The sequence below is a fragment of the Gossypium hirsutum genome, chromosome D13 (genome assembly GCF_007990345.1).
Source record: "Gossypium hirsutum isolate 1008001.06 chromosome D13, Gossypium_hirsutum_v2.1, whole genome shotgun sequence".
NCBI lineage: Eukaryota > Viridiplantae > Streptophyta > Magnoliopsida > Malvales > Malvaceae > Gossypium > Gossypium hirsutum.
The window spans coordinates 27523460-27535427 of NC_053449.1; positions in this window are offsets into that span (position 1 = coordinate 27523460).

The window sequence follows — 11968 nt, forward strand, 5'->3', positions numbered from 1 at the left end:
ATCTTATAGGTACCGAAGTTACAGTATTTATTGACTGTACGACCATTAAATACTTGCTCATGAAGAAAGATGCAAAACCAAGGCTAATTCGTTGGATACTTTTACTCAAAGAATCTGAACTTGAGATCCAAGACAGAAAAGGTGTCAAAAATCAAGTAGTTGATCATCTGTCGGAGTTGGAGCAAGATAAGGTAACCTAGTCATGTGTGCCTATCAATGAGAATTTCCCAAATGAGCACTTATCTAAGGTAAGTCAAATTCATGAAATACCTTGGTTTGTTGATTTTTCCAATTATCTTGCATGTGGAATAATTCCTCAAGAAATGACATACCAACAAAGGAAAAAAATTCCTTCATGATAGTCGGCATTATTTTTAAGATGATCCATTTTTTTTAAACAGTGTGCAGATAATATAATCCGAAAGTGTGTAGCTGAAAGTGAGATTGCTGAGATCTTATATCATTGCCATTCATCTCCAAGTGGGGGACACTTTGGTGGTTCACGTACTGCAGCAAAGATTCTACAAGCAGATTTCTTTTGGCCTACACTATCTTAAAATGTTTACGCTTATGTGAAGAACTGTGATAAGTGCCAAAGAACCAAAAATATATCAAGGAGGAATCAGATGCTCTTGACAAACATTTTGGAGATTGAATTGTTTGACGTATAGGCCATTGACTTCTTAGGCCCATTTCCTTCTTCATATGGGAACAAATACATCTTAGTTACTTTGGACTTTGTATCCAAGTGGGTTGAAGCTAAAGCATACCCTACAAATGATGCTAAGGTAGTCAAGCGATTCCTACATAAGCATGTGTTTACATGATTTGGGACACCAAGAGCTATTATTAGTGATGAAGGTTCCCACTTTGTGAACAAATGGCTTAAGTGGTTGCTTGAAAAATATGATGTGAAGCACAAGATTGCTACTGCCTATCACCCCTAGTCTAAGGGACAAGTTGAAAGAGTGAACCATGAAATCAAAGGTATCCTTGAAAAGGTAGTACGCCCTAACAGAAAAGATTGGTCTCGAAGGCTCGATGATGCAGTATGGGCCTATCGAATAGCATTCAAGACTCCGTTAGGAATGACTCCTTATCGGTTAGTCTTTGGAAAGCCATGTCATATGCCATTAGAATTGGAGAATAAAGCTCACTGGGCTTTGAAGCAGTTAAATTTTGATCTTAAGCAAGCCGGTGAGAGAAGGATGTTACAACTTGATGAGTTGAAAGAGCTGAGGTTGTTTTCCTATGAGAATGCCAAAATGTGTAATGAAAGATCAAAGAGATGGCATGATAGTCATATAAAACCCCGTGAATTTAAAGAAGGTGAGAAGGTGTTGTTGTTTAATTCAAGGCTGAAGTTATTTCCTGGGAAGTAAAATCCCGATGGAAATGACCTTATACCATCCACCAAGTATATCCTTATGAAGCTATTGAATTGTACGACAATTATGGAGGTACGTTTAAAGTTAATGGTCAACGTCTCAAACACTACTGGATGGTGAAGATGAGTGAGTTGAATCTTCGCTCAAATTAACAGACCCTTGATTTTTCATAAACTCATCTTGTAAATAAATAAAGAATTAGAATTTATTTTCTTAAATTAAGTACATTTAATTAATTCTGTCTAAGGAGATTGGAACTTAAGCGAGACCGCTGTGACTCTACCAACCTTTCCTGGGAATTAATTAAATGTAATTTGTTAAGAAGAAATCTTCGAATTAGGTTTTAAAATGTTTTTCTAGTTTAAATTATTTTTTAAAATTTAAAATTTTTATGTTAATAAAGGGGGTCAAATTTGGCCCAAGTACTAATAAGTTTTTTTTTAGTGAGATACAGTTTGAGTTTGAAGCCCAAGATAGCAAAAAGGAGGGAAAAATTTAACCCTTGCCGTCACACCCATTACTTGCCGCCAAAGTAACTTTAATTTAGCTACAATTTTGCTACATGTTGCCCTACATTTTCCCTATATAAACCCCTCTCCATTCTACTAAATTTTCATATCCCTCAAAGTAATTTGCTTACACCCTAAAATTCCTTAAAATCTCTCTTTTTGTGCCGTTAGCCTCAAATCTTGAAAGGAATCTCTAGCCCTTTTTCATTTCTTTGGCCGAAACTACCTAGTGCCGCCACGAGAGAATTATCGAAGCATCGGTGTCGCTGTCGCACGAAGCCATTATGGATGCAGCATACGACCATTGCTGTCACACATTGTCGTCGTCGCCGCAACTCCTTCGCCGTAGGAAGGTCTACCGAAGCAAGATCCACCCTCTTTTGTTGATTTCTCTTTTACCTTTGTAAGTAGAAACTTTATCGAATTTTCGGGAAAATACCATGTCTCGCAAAAGAACTAGATCGTCAAAAACTACTTCTGAAAACCTGATTTTTATCGATGAAGAAGTGAAAGAGTGATTTGATTCAATTTTCAAACATCAACCTATGATGCTGGAAAAGGGTTTTAACCTGAAGAGCAATGATGTGATGGTTGTCCCTGTGTCGATTAGAAAGATAATCAATGCTATCAAGTGGGAACGATTCAGTGATGCTCGTTTACTTCTTGATGATGAACTAGTTCGAGAATTTTATGCTAGTTTGACTACACAAGATGCTATTGAAGTCATCGTTCGAAAGAAAAAAGGTATCTCTTACTTCCAAGTCCATCAATGATTTGTTTAACTTACCTGATGTTGAGGAAGATGAGTACTACCCTATGATGAACAATATCAATTGGGATTTTCTTCAACAAGTGCTTGATGTTGTGACAAATCCGGGATCCCAATGGATTATAAGAAAGTATGGGAGCCATTCTTATCGAAGATAATACTTTAAACCAGTTGAAAAGGTTTGGTTTTATTCTGTTCGCTACAGTTTTATGCCTACCTCACATCGTTCCACCATCTCGATGGAATGGATGCTCTTGTTATATGCAATTTTGATAGAAAATTCCATTAATGTTGAGAAAATTATCCTCAAGGAAATTCACGATTGTGCTAAAAAGAAGGCAGGCAGTGCTTATTTCCCATCATTAATCACTTCACTTTGCTTAAGGGCCCGTGTTAAAACACAAGCAAATCTGAAGGGGCAGTATGTCTAAGGGTGCATCACAAGTCATGATCTTGATAGGTTAGTAGAGAGAATGTGTGAGCTGAACCAAGGCGAGCAAGAGGAACCAATTTAGCCAGAAACCAAAGAGTTAACAAATAAAACTGAAACTGAAGCTTATTCAGTTACAGACACTAAAGAAGAATCTGATAAGGAACCAAATAGTCCTCAACTAGCTAAAGGAGCTGAAAAGTTTGAACCAAGGGTTAAGCTAGAAAAGGAACCCGTCAAGCTAAGTGTTGAACCAAAATTTACAACTCCAATGCCAACTCCTGTAAGTACTTCAAAGAAATCGGAGCTGTCAATTTTGATGGATATGTACAAGTTCATGCACAATCAACAACAAACTTACTAGAAATATGCAAAAATTAGGGAAGATTCAATTCGAAATACTTTTAAGAATATCTCTAACACTTTTTCCTGAGTTCCTAAATGCTATCTTTGAGACATGGACGGAAGATACTGACGGTGCAAGCGGAGATGGAACTAAAGAAGACAAGGGGAATGAGTTAGAAAAATAAAAAGAGGGATTCTTGTCTTGTTATTTATTTAATTATTTTTTAGGTATTTAGGGATTTATTTCTTTAGTAATTAGGATTTAATCTTTGCAAAATAAAACATAGCAAGCATGAATAAATACTTCTATAGAAAGAAAAAGATTAAGTCATGTGGCAATGGGAATGAACATGTCTAGGATTGGGTTATTCGGAAAGACTTGGTATTTAAGCAGTCTTAATGACTCACCTCTCTTTGTTTACAACCCTACCTGGTGTTCAGTTTTCATTCATTACTTTGTTCTTGCAATGAGGACATTGCTTCTTTTTAAAGAGGGGTAAGGCAAATAAATTGCTCAAATTTTAAAATTTTCAAGTATGTTTCAATCATTTCTTTCATAAGTATGTTTTAATAAATGAATGTTTAGAGAAATTCTTTTTAATAAGATAGCTTGTATGCAAGTATGAATGATGATTTTATCTGAGTGATTGTATGTTATCGTGAAGAATGGAATGTTTTTATGATCTTAGTCTTACATAATGTTTGCCATGAAAACTTAGTTTCTCTTGAGATCAGACATGCATGAAGGTTTATATCTTTAGAATTGACTTAGTAACTTTCTTGAGACTAAATCCTAGGGGACATAAAAATCTAAAATGATATAGGCACCATTTTTCTTTGGATCGTTTGAGCCTTTTCAAGCCCACCTTATGATATTAGACCCTTGAAACTATAATTTTGAGCTTAAAGGCCTATTCATTATAATAAACCTACATTATAAGCTAGTACCATCTTTTTTAAAATTATCCTAATTTTGTGCACCTATCTTAACTAAAGTTGTCTTCGTTATCAACATTTGAGGAAATTTTCATAAAGATGTATGTGCTCTTGCATAAAAAAAAACAATCACAAAGACAAAGAAAGAGCGAAGAAAAGTTTGCCAAGTCTTCAAAAAGTAAAAATGTATGAGCTTGAGTAAAAAATAAGTTTGGGGGTGTTCCAAAGGTTCACTTGAAGAAAAAGGTTGAATTTCGAGAAATCCAGGACAAGAAAAAGGTTAAGATTTTTGAAATCGAAATGTATCATCTCTTAAAATCCCTACCTTTAAACCAAGCCCCATTGCAACCTTATAAAAGACCTATTGATTTGATGATTATGTCACCTACATTAGTGGAGAGGAAGTATTAAGTTCAACATATGAAGATAAAATAAGCCTTATGATTGTTTGCTTGATTGATGAGAAATTGTGTTGAATGAAGAATATTATCTATGGCTGTGACATGCATGCAAACTATGATTCATGTTGACATATATTGAAACATAGAATAAAATTTTCAAAATGTTTGTATATGAGTTACTTGTTAATAAAGAAGATCTATGAGCATGAATTTGTTGATGCATGATTATGAGACGAAGATTGATGCTACTTACACTTTTAGCAAAATTTGCCTTAGCAAGACCTTGTGCTGTGCATGAACATTACTCGGGACGAGCAATGATTTAAGTTTGGGGGTGTGTAAACGAAAAAATATATAGGATTTTTCCTATATAATTCATCACCTTTTTACTTAAAATTGTTGTTAAAACTAAGTAATTGTTTAATAAATTAATGAAATATGTGAAAATATAAAATTAGGACATAGAAATTATTAAAATGTAATTTTATGTTTTATTATATAGTTTTCATGCATAAAATGGCTTATTTTATATTAATTTAAGCATATTATATTTTTTAAGCTATGAAGTGGGCCATGCATGATTAAATTAAATAATAAAATATAATGTTATATTTTAATAATTCATTGTAAATATTTCATTAATAAAATTAGGTTTAATTAATTAAGTAAATTGATTAATTAAAGTGGTTAAATTAATTCATTTGGTCCTCTAAACTATCTGTTATTTTTTACAGGTCTGAGAGTTTTCTTCTAATTGCAAAACCGTCCAAAGTGGGGACCAAGTCAATACAATTTTTGTCTGCACATGGCTGATTATAAACCAATTTTTGGTTTAATTATACAAGGCCCTTGAAGAGTTGAAGGAATTAGAGATTTACCTGAAGATTTGTTGGAGACCGAGTCTTACTCCTGAGTTGTTATGGCATTCAAATTGACCAAAAATCAAGGAAAAATCAACCACATTTCCTCAATTCATGGCCAGCCACTCTTGGAGGAGGTTTTAAAGGATGGACACTCCTAATTTTAGCAAACTAGCTCCCTTGCCTCACCTATAAATAAGAGCTCATTTCTTACTTTATCCATCATCCATCATCCCTCTCATCTCTCATCCTCTCTCTCAACTCTCTTAGCTCTCACACCTATCATCATCCTTGCATAAGAATTTTAACAAATTACCCTCTTAAAGAGCCCTTGGTTGGCCACCTTGGAGAACCATCAACAAAGGAGCAACGCAAAGAAGAGAAGGAGACTCGTTAGTCAGAGTCTTTGGTGACAGCCACTCTGAATTGGGTTTAATCTTTCTTTTCTTTAATTTAATATAAAAATGTTTGCTATGTGTTCTTTGTTCTTGTTTACAACAATGATAGCTTAATTTTATTTAAGCTAGGATGATTATTTTGATTATATAATATTTATTTGATTCATGCTTATAATGTTTGTGCCTCAATCGATCATGTTTTCAATTAAAATCAAGTCTGTATTTTGTTCATACGTGATTGAAATGCACTTGAATTAGCTGAGCAATCCTAACCAGATGTCAGCTAATGGACGCATAATTGAAATATGCATGCTTAATTTAGATCCTAACCCGATTAAATTGTAGGTTGCATAACAACCCTAACCAGGCTTTGTTATCTGCATAGTTTTTATATTTGTGTGATTAAATTGTTTCAAACCTAACACGTCCCTGTTACCTCACACTAATGCTAAGAAACCCTTAGTAAATAAGGATCAATAAAATGCGTATTTACTAAGTAAAGGATTCCGAAAGGACCTAATTTGGTTTCCAAACTCATGAAAGATCGAGTTGCCATGGAATGTTTTTCTGAATATTATTAAGCATGATGATAATAAATTAAGTTTAATTAAAGTAATTGTCCTAGGTAATTTATGTTATAATTGTTGCAAATTGTGTTAAATTTTGCTAAAATCTATTTCATTCATATAGTCTGCATATTAGGATAATTTACATTAGGGATCATTGCATCTAGTTTATACCACTTCTCAACTATATTTTGTTTTTATTTTTCAAATTGTTAATATAATTTTACAAATTAAGTGACTTAGCACAAATACAATCCATGTGGAGAAGATAACTCGATACTTACTTATTACCTGATAACGATTGTGTACACTTGCACAAACCCCAGCGTTACATCTACCACATTGCCTTTTTATTCCCTAGAACTAGAATAAGCAAAACACCTACTATAATGAATAAGAATGGCTTGTATCAATCCTTCGACGGCCACATCGCTCACATCGGGAATGCAACTACTCTGCAAAGGATAAAATGGAGTGGGTGAGCTTAACAAGCTAAGTGAATGCCTAGAACAACTGCTACGTAAACAAGTCGTCATGCACCAACCAAACAACATATAGCTTTTTCCCACAACATCATTAATTAAGTGCCATAATTCACATATTTAGTCATAGTCCATGCATTATTTTACACATTATTTATATGAATTTTTAGGCATATATATATTCCGACACATTTCAATCATGTATAAGTACTTATATAATTACATACAATCACATTTAGTCACAGTGTATGATAATTTGGCTCTTGAGTTTATGAAACATAAAGTGGACTTTGTCACCACTCATTGGATACACGGATCTCCAACACACCTCACATGGACTCATAGAGTCAAACATATCCCATAAGCGAAGCATATAGCTAACGCTCTTCAACACACCACACAAACATATCCCATTGAATGGAGCTCACCTCACATTCCCTTATCTTTCCAAAACTGTCTCTAGGCCTCAGCGCCCCATATACCACAACACATATAAGTGAGTACTCACAATCCAATGGCATGCCACCTATATCTAATGGTCTCATAAGTCACAAGGCTAAAATAACCATAATGTCATCAAATATTACTTATCAATTATCTGCACATATTCACCGCATAATCATATCATTGGCACATTATACACACTGTCACATGGCATGAATAACATACTCTCATATTTATCATCACAACAATTATCACAATATGTTCATATTTCATCTCATATTTAGCATAGGTAAAAGAACACTTGCACTCAGAAGTTAGAGCAGGAGTTTAGGCTACTACCAAATTCCCAAATAACACATTGAACCATGTCCACAAGAAATTATTCAAACCACTCACCAATTACGCTTTCGCCAAAAAGCTGAAAGCTCAAACTCGCTTTTTCTTGCCTTTATCTCTACTCGTAGAAGGTTCTCTCGAATCTAGAACTTCAACACAACAAATTCACACAACAATACATCCAAAAATTAGTCAAGGACTCATTACAAGCATATAAAACATAAACCTAAACTAAGTTCTCATGTAACGAAACATAGCAAAATTTAAATTTGAATATCTCGATCTCTACTTAATCTTTTTACCTAAAACCAATTTTGTTCATCTTATAATTCACCTACGACTAATTCTCAACCTTTAAACTATAAAAAACTACTCAATTCATGGTATCAACTTTTTCGACATGTTTTATTTCTATTTTCTGAAAATTAATTAAAACTCAAGAAATCTTTAAGAAAACTTAAAAGTAAGTTTAGAATCATTCTAATCATGTTAAAACTAATTGAAAAAAACTCTGAAACATCGTTTTTAATCAAAATCTCAAATTTCACCTTTAAAGACTTAGTTTTCGACTTTTAATCAAACATGTGTTTCAATGGCTACAAATTCAGTTTAAGGGACTAGATATCATTTAAGACTCATAGAAAGTCAAATGGTTACCTTTGATGGAAAAAAATGAGCTTTGACAGAAATATAGAAAAATCCACGTTTGGAGAAGATGATGTAGATGATGAAGTTTAAATGGAGATTTATAGTTCAAGGGATGTTTGAAATCTAGAGTAATTAGGATTTAAAGATCAAAATCAAGTAGGAGATACTTCGGAGAGTAATAAATGGAACAAGCAAAGGGGGTTTTAGGTTGTAGCATGGGGGTTTTAGGTTCAATTTAAAATTTTGGGCAATTTGCTTCATAAAAACTCTCAGTTTTGACTCTTTTACAATTCAGTTCTATTTTCAAAATTAAAGATACTTAAAACTCATTTTTAGAAATTGATTTAATTTTCTAAAAACCCTACCAATAAACCATGCCGCAAAATTCCGAACACTCTAAGGCTAAAATTCTTAAAATACCCTTAAAACTCTTAGGCCATATTTTAGGGTGTTACACCTCCAACTCTCATTGACTGTTATAATTTGGTTTAGTGTGATTAACAACAATATAATGGTCTTCGTAATCAGGGTTGGGAAAATCATACATGAGCTCTTCTAATGGATTCATAGCTTGGTTTCTTTGTTGGAGCATCACTATTATGAGAAATATTTGGTTCTCTATAATTTCCTCTTGATCGTATAATCCCTTTTTATATAGTTTGCCATCGTACCACGCAGACATTTAGCATTCTTCATCTCAAATGTTATCTTCATCAAACTCATCATCAACTGCATCCATGATTAAATTAAATAGTTGATAAGGTATTTAAAAAATTTTAAGTAAATAAAATATAATTAATTAATTAAAATAAAAATAATTAAGAATTATCAAACTATATAACTCATTTTATCTTTCTACTAGTATTATTTTACAATGCAAGTGAACTAATAATAATTTTCATTGTCGCAATCCCCGGGAACGATGCCAACAACTTGTCCACCACTAGATGTGCGATTGTCTTGACTGAAAATACTGGAGGAAACAGATAATAAAACTAAGCAGCGGTGTCCACAAGTATACGAGTCAAATTGTAATATAGTTTGTTTACAATGAAACACTTGGAAAGCATTCCGAGGATCGTATCCAAGTGATTTTGGATCAGAGAATTTTATTATTAAATTAATTACTGAAAATAATCACTAATCTAACTGAGTCAAGAATTAGCAGTGTTGATGCATAATTAATATATTAATTAAACTAATTAAATTAATTAATCTAAAATAACCTAATGAAATTTTTTATTCATAGTGTCAATAATGCGAGCTCTCAGCCTATGATCGACTAAATCTCTAATTATCAACTAAGTTGTTTACCACCCTTAGCTACGAATATCCTCTCGGTCTCATCTTCACTAAGGATTACCACCTAAGTCACCCTCTCAATCTCTTTGTAGGCATACAGATACCCTCTCGACCTCACCACTTGGCACAAGTTATAAATGATAGGATACCCTTATGGTCTATCCTATCTCGGTATTCTATTAAAGGTGTCACTCCCTAATATATTAAGCACTCTTGAATCAAGACCCAATTTTAGATAAATAATTACTTAATCGATTAATTAGTTCATAACCAAAACATGCAAGATATGAGATAACCACAAGATTTTATCCCAATATTCATACAAACACTAGTTGGTCAAATTAACGAAAGATGTGTCTGTGGGGGCTTGAACTTGGGACATTATGAAAATAACTAACACTTAACCACTAGACCATTAATTCCCTTGTGGCATAAAATAGCACACTTAAATAAATTAAATCTAGGGCGATACAACTTGTATTTCTATAAGCTCAAGCACGCAATTGACAATAAAAAATAAAAATTGAAACAAATTTTCTATATTACCCCCTACATTTTAGAAAACACAATTTTCTCAATGTGTAGCCTGATAAGATAAGAAAAGAAGTTACCCAATTGATCGTGGTAGTTTTGGCTATTGGTGGGTGCTTCTTCCGTTGATCGTCGAAAGTTTGAAATTGTTGTGCTTCCTCATGTGAGGTTCCTAAACAAAAAATTTTAAAACAAAACACTAAAGCAAACAAAAATCAACTGTTAATCCTACTCCTAAAAAATTAAAGATTATCCCAAATTAATACAATCCCAAAAAATGAAACTAAAAAATTTAGTTTAAACATCATTCGACTCATAAAAATGAGCTAAGTGCCCCATTTCCATTGGTCCTTTTCCTTTTCCCAATCCATATCCTTGGTGAGAGCTCCCACCCATCGAAGATGCATGTCGGGTTGGGCTTCGTATGATGGGCCGTTTTGATGTGGAATATTGCGGCTGAATGATGCTTCATCCATTTGAAAATCTTGCTTGGGTGCCTCGTCCTCTTCTTCTCCTCCTCCCTCATTCCCTGTCTCCTTGAATCTAGTGTTGAATGATTTGAATATATCCAAATTTGGTGGGTAGTTTGGTTCCATGATATTGTTTTGTTGTGCAAATTCCTAAATTACTGGACCTATTTCTTATATCTAGTAGATCATCCAATCTATTTTCATGGTCTCACTCGTTGTTTCTTTCCAACCCCTTGTTTTTGCTTTCTTTAATGATGTCAGAACATCCATTTTATGCTTTGTTCTTTGGTTCCAATATGTAATTTGTTTTCTCTAAAGCTCAACATATTGAGTATATAGGGAATCTCTGATCAAACTCTTTTTCAGCTCCATGAATTACTCATGGTCTTCCATTAGAACTTTAGCCTTTCTGCATAGAGCTGTCACATGATGAGGAAAGAAGTCACCAACTTTTTGGTTACAAACGCATCACTTCATATCCCAATGGATCCATCTTCCGACACATATTATTCTTTTTTTGTAAAATATCGCACAACAAAATAGCTCGACAAGCATTTACATTAGAGACATTTAATATAGGAGTGATTAGAGTACAAATTAGTTGCATCCACATCTAAGCTACTGGGAACATTATTGACTGATTAAAGTTAGTCGGTAACTCAGTATCCGGTCTACGATTCCATACACCTCTTCCTTGAGTTAGATATTTTACAATGCCATCCATGTCTATGTTCCTAGATGTATACATGTCAATGTTATCTAGGAAATCTTTTGCATATTATGGGACATTGTAAAATTTACATATCTCTCAAGGAGTAACTTGCATTTCTTTACCTCTTACTGTAACGGTTTCCCATATTTCATCATACGGTCTCCTCGACTCTTAATCTTGAAAAGAGATAGAAAATTCTTAAACTACTAGAATTACTACGTTTTCTTTAGGAGTGACAGAAAATCGCTTCCAACGATGGTATCGAACATATGTCCAAATATAATTACACAAAACCATCGATGGTTCAAATCCTTGTTCTTGAATTAAAGTTTTCACTTGTAATTTGAGAAAGTATTTCTCAGCAGTTGGATTTTGAAATTTTCGATGATTTGAAACCATCGAAGTTTCATACATGTTGGTTTTTTCTAGTTTTTCTAGGAG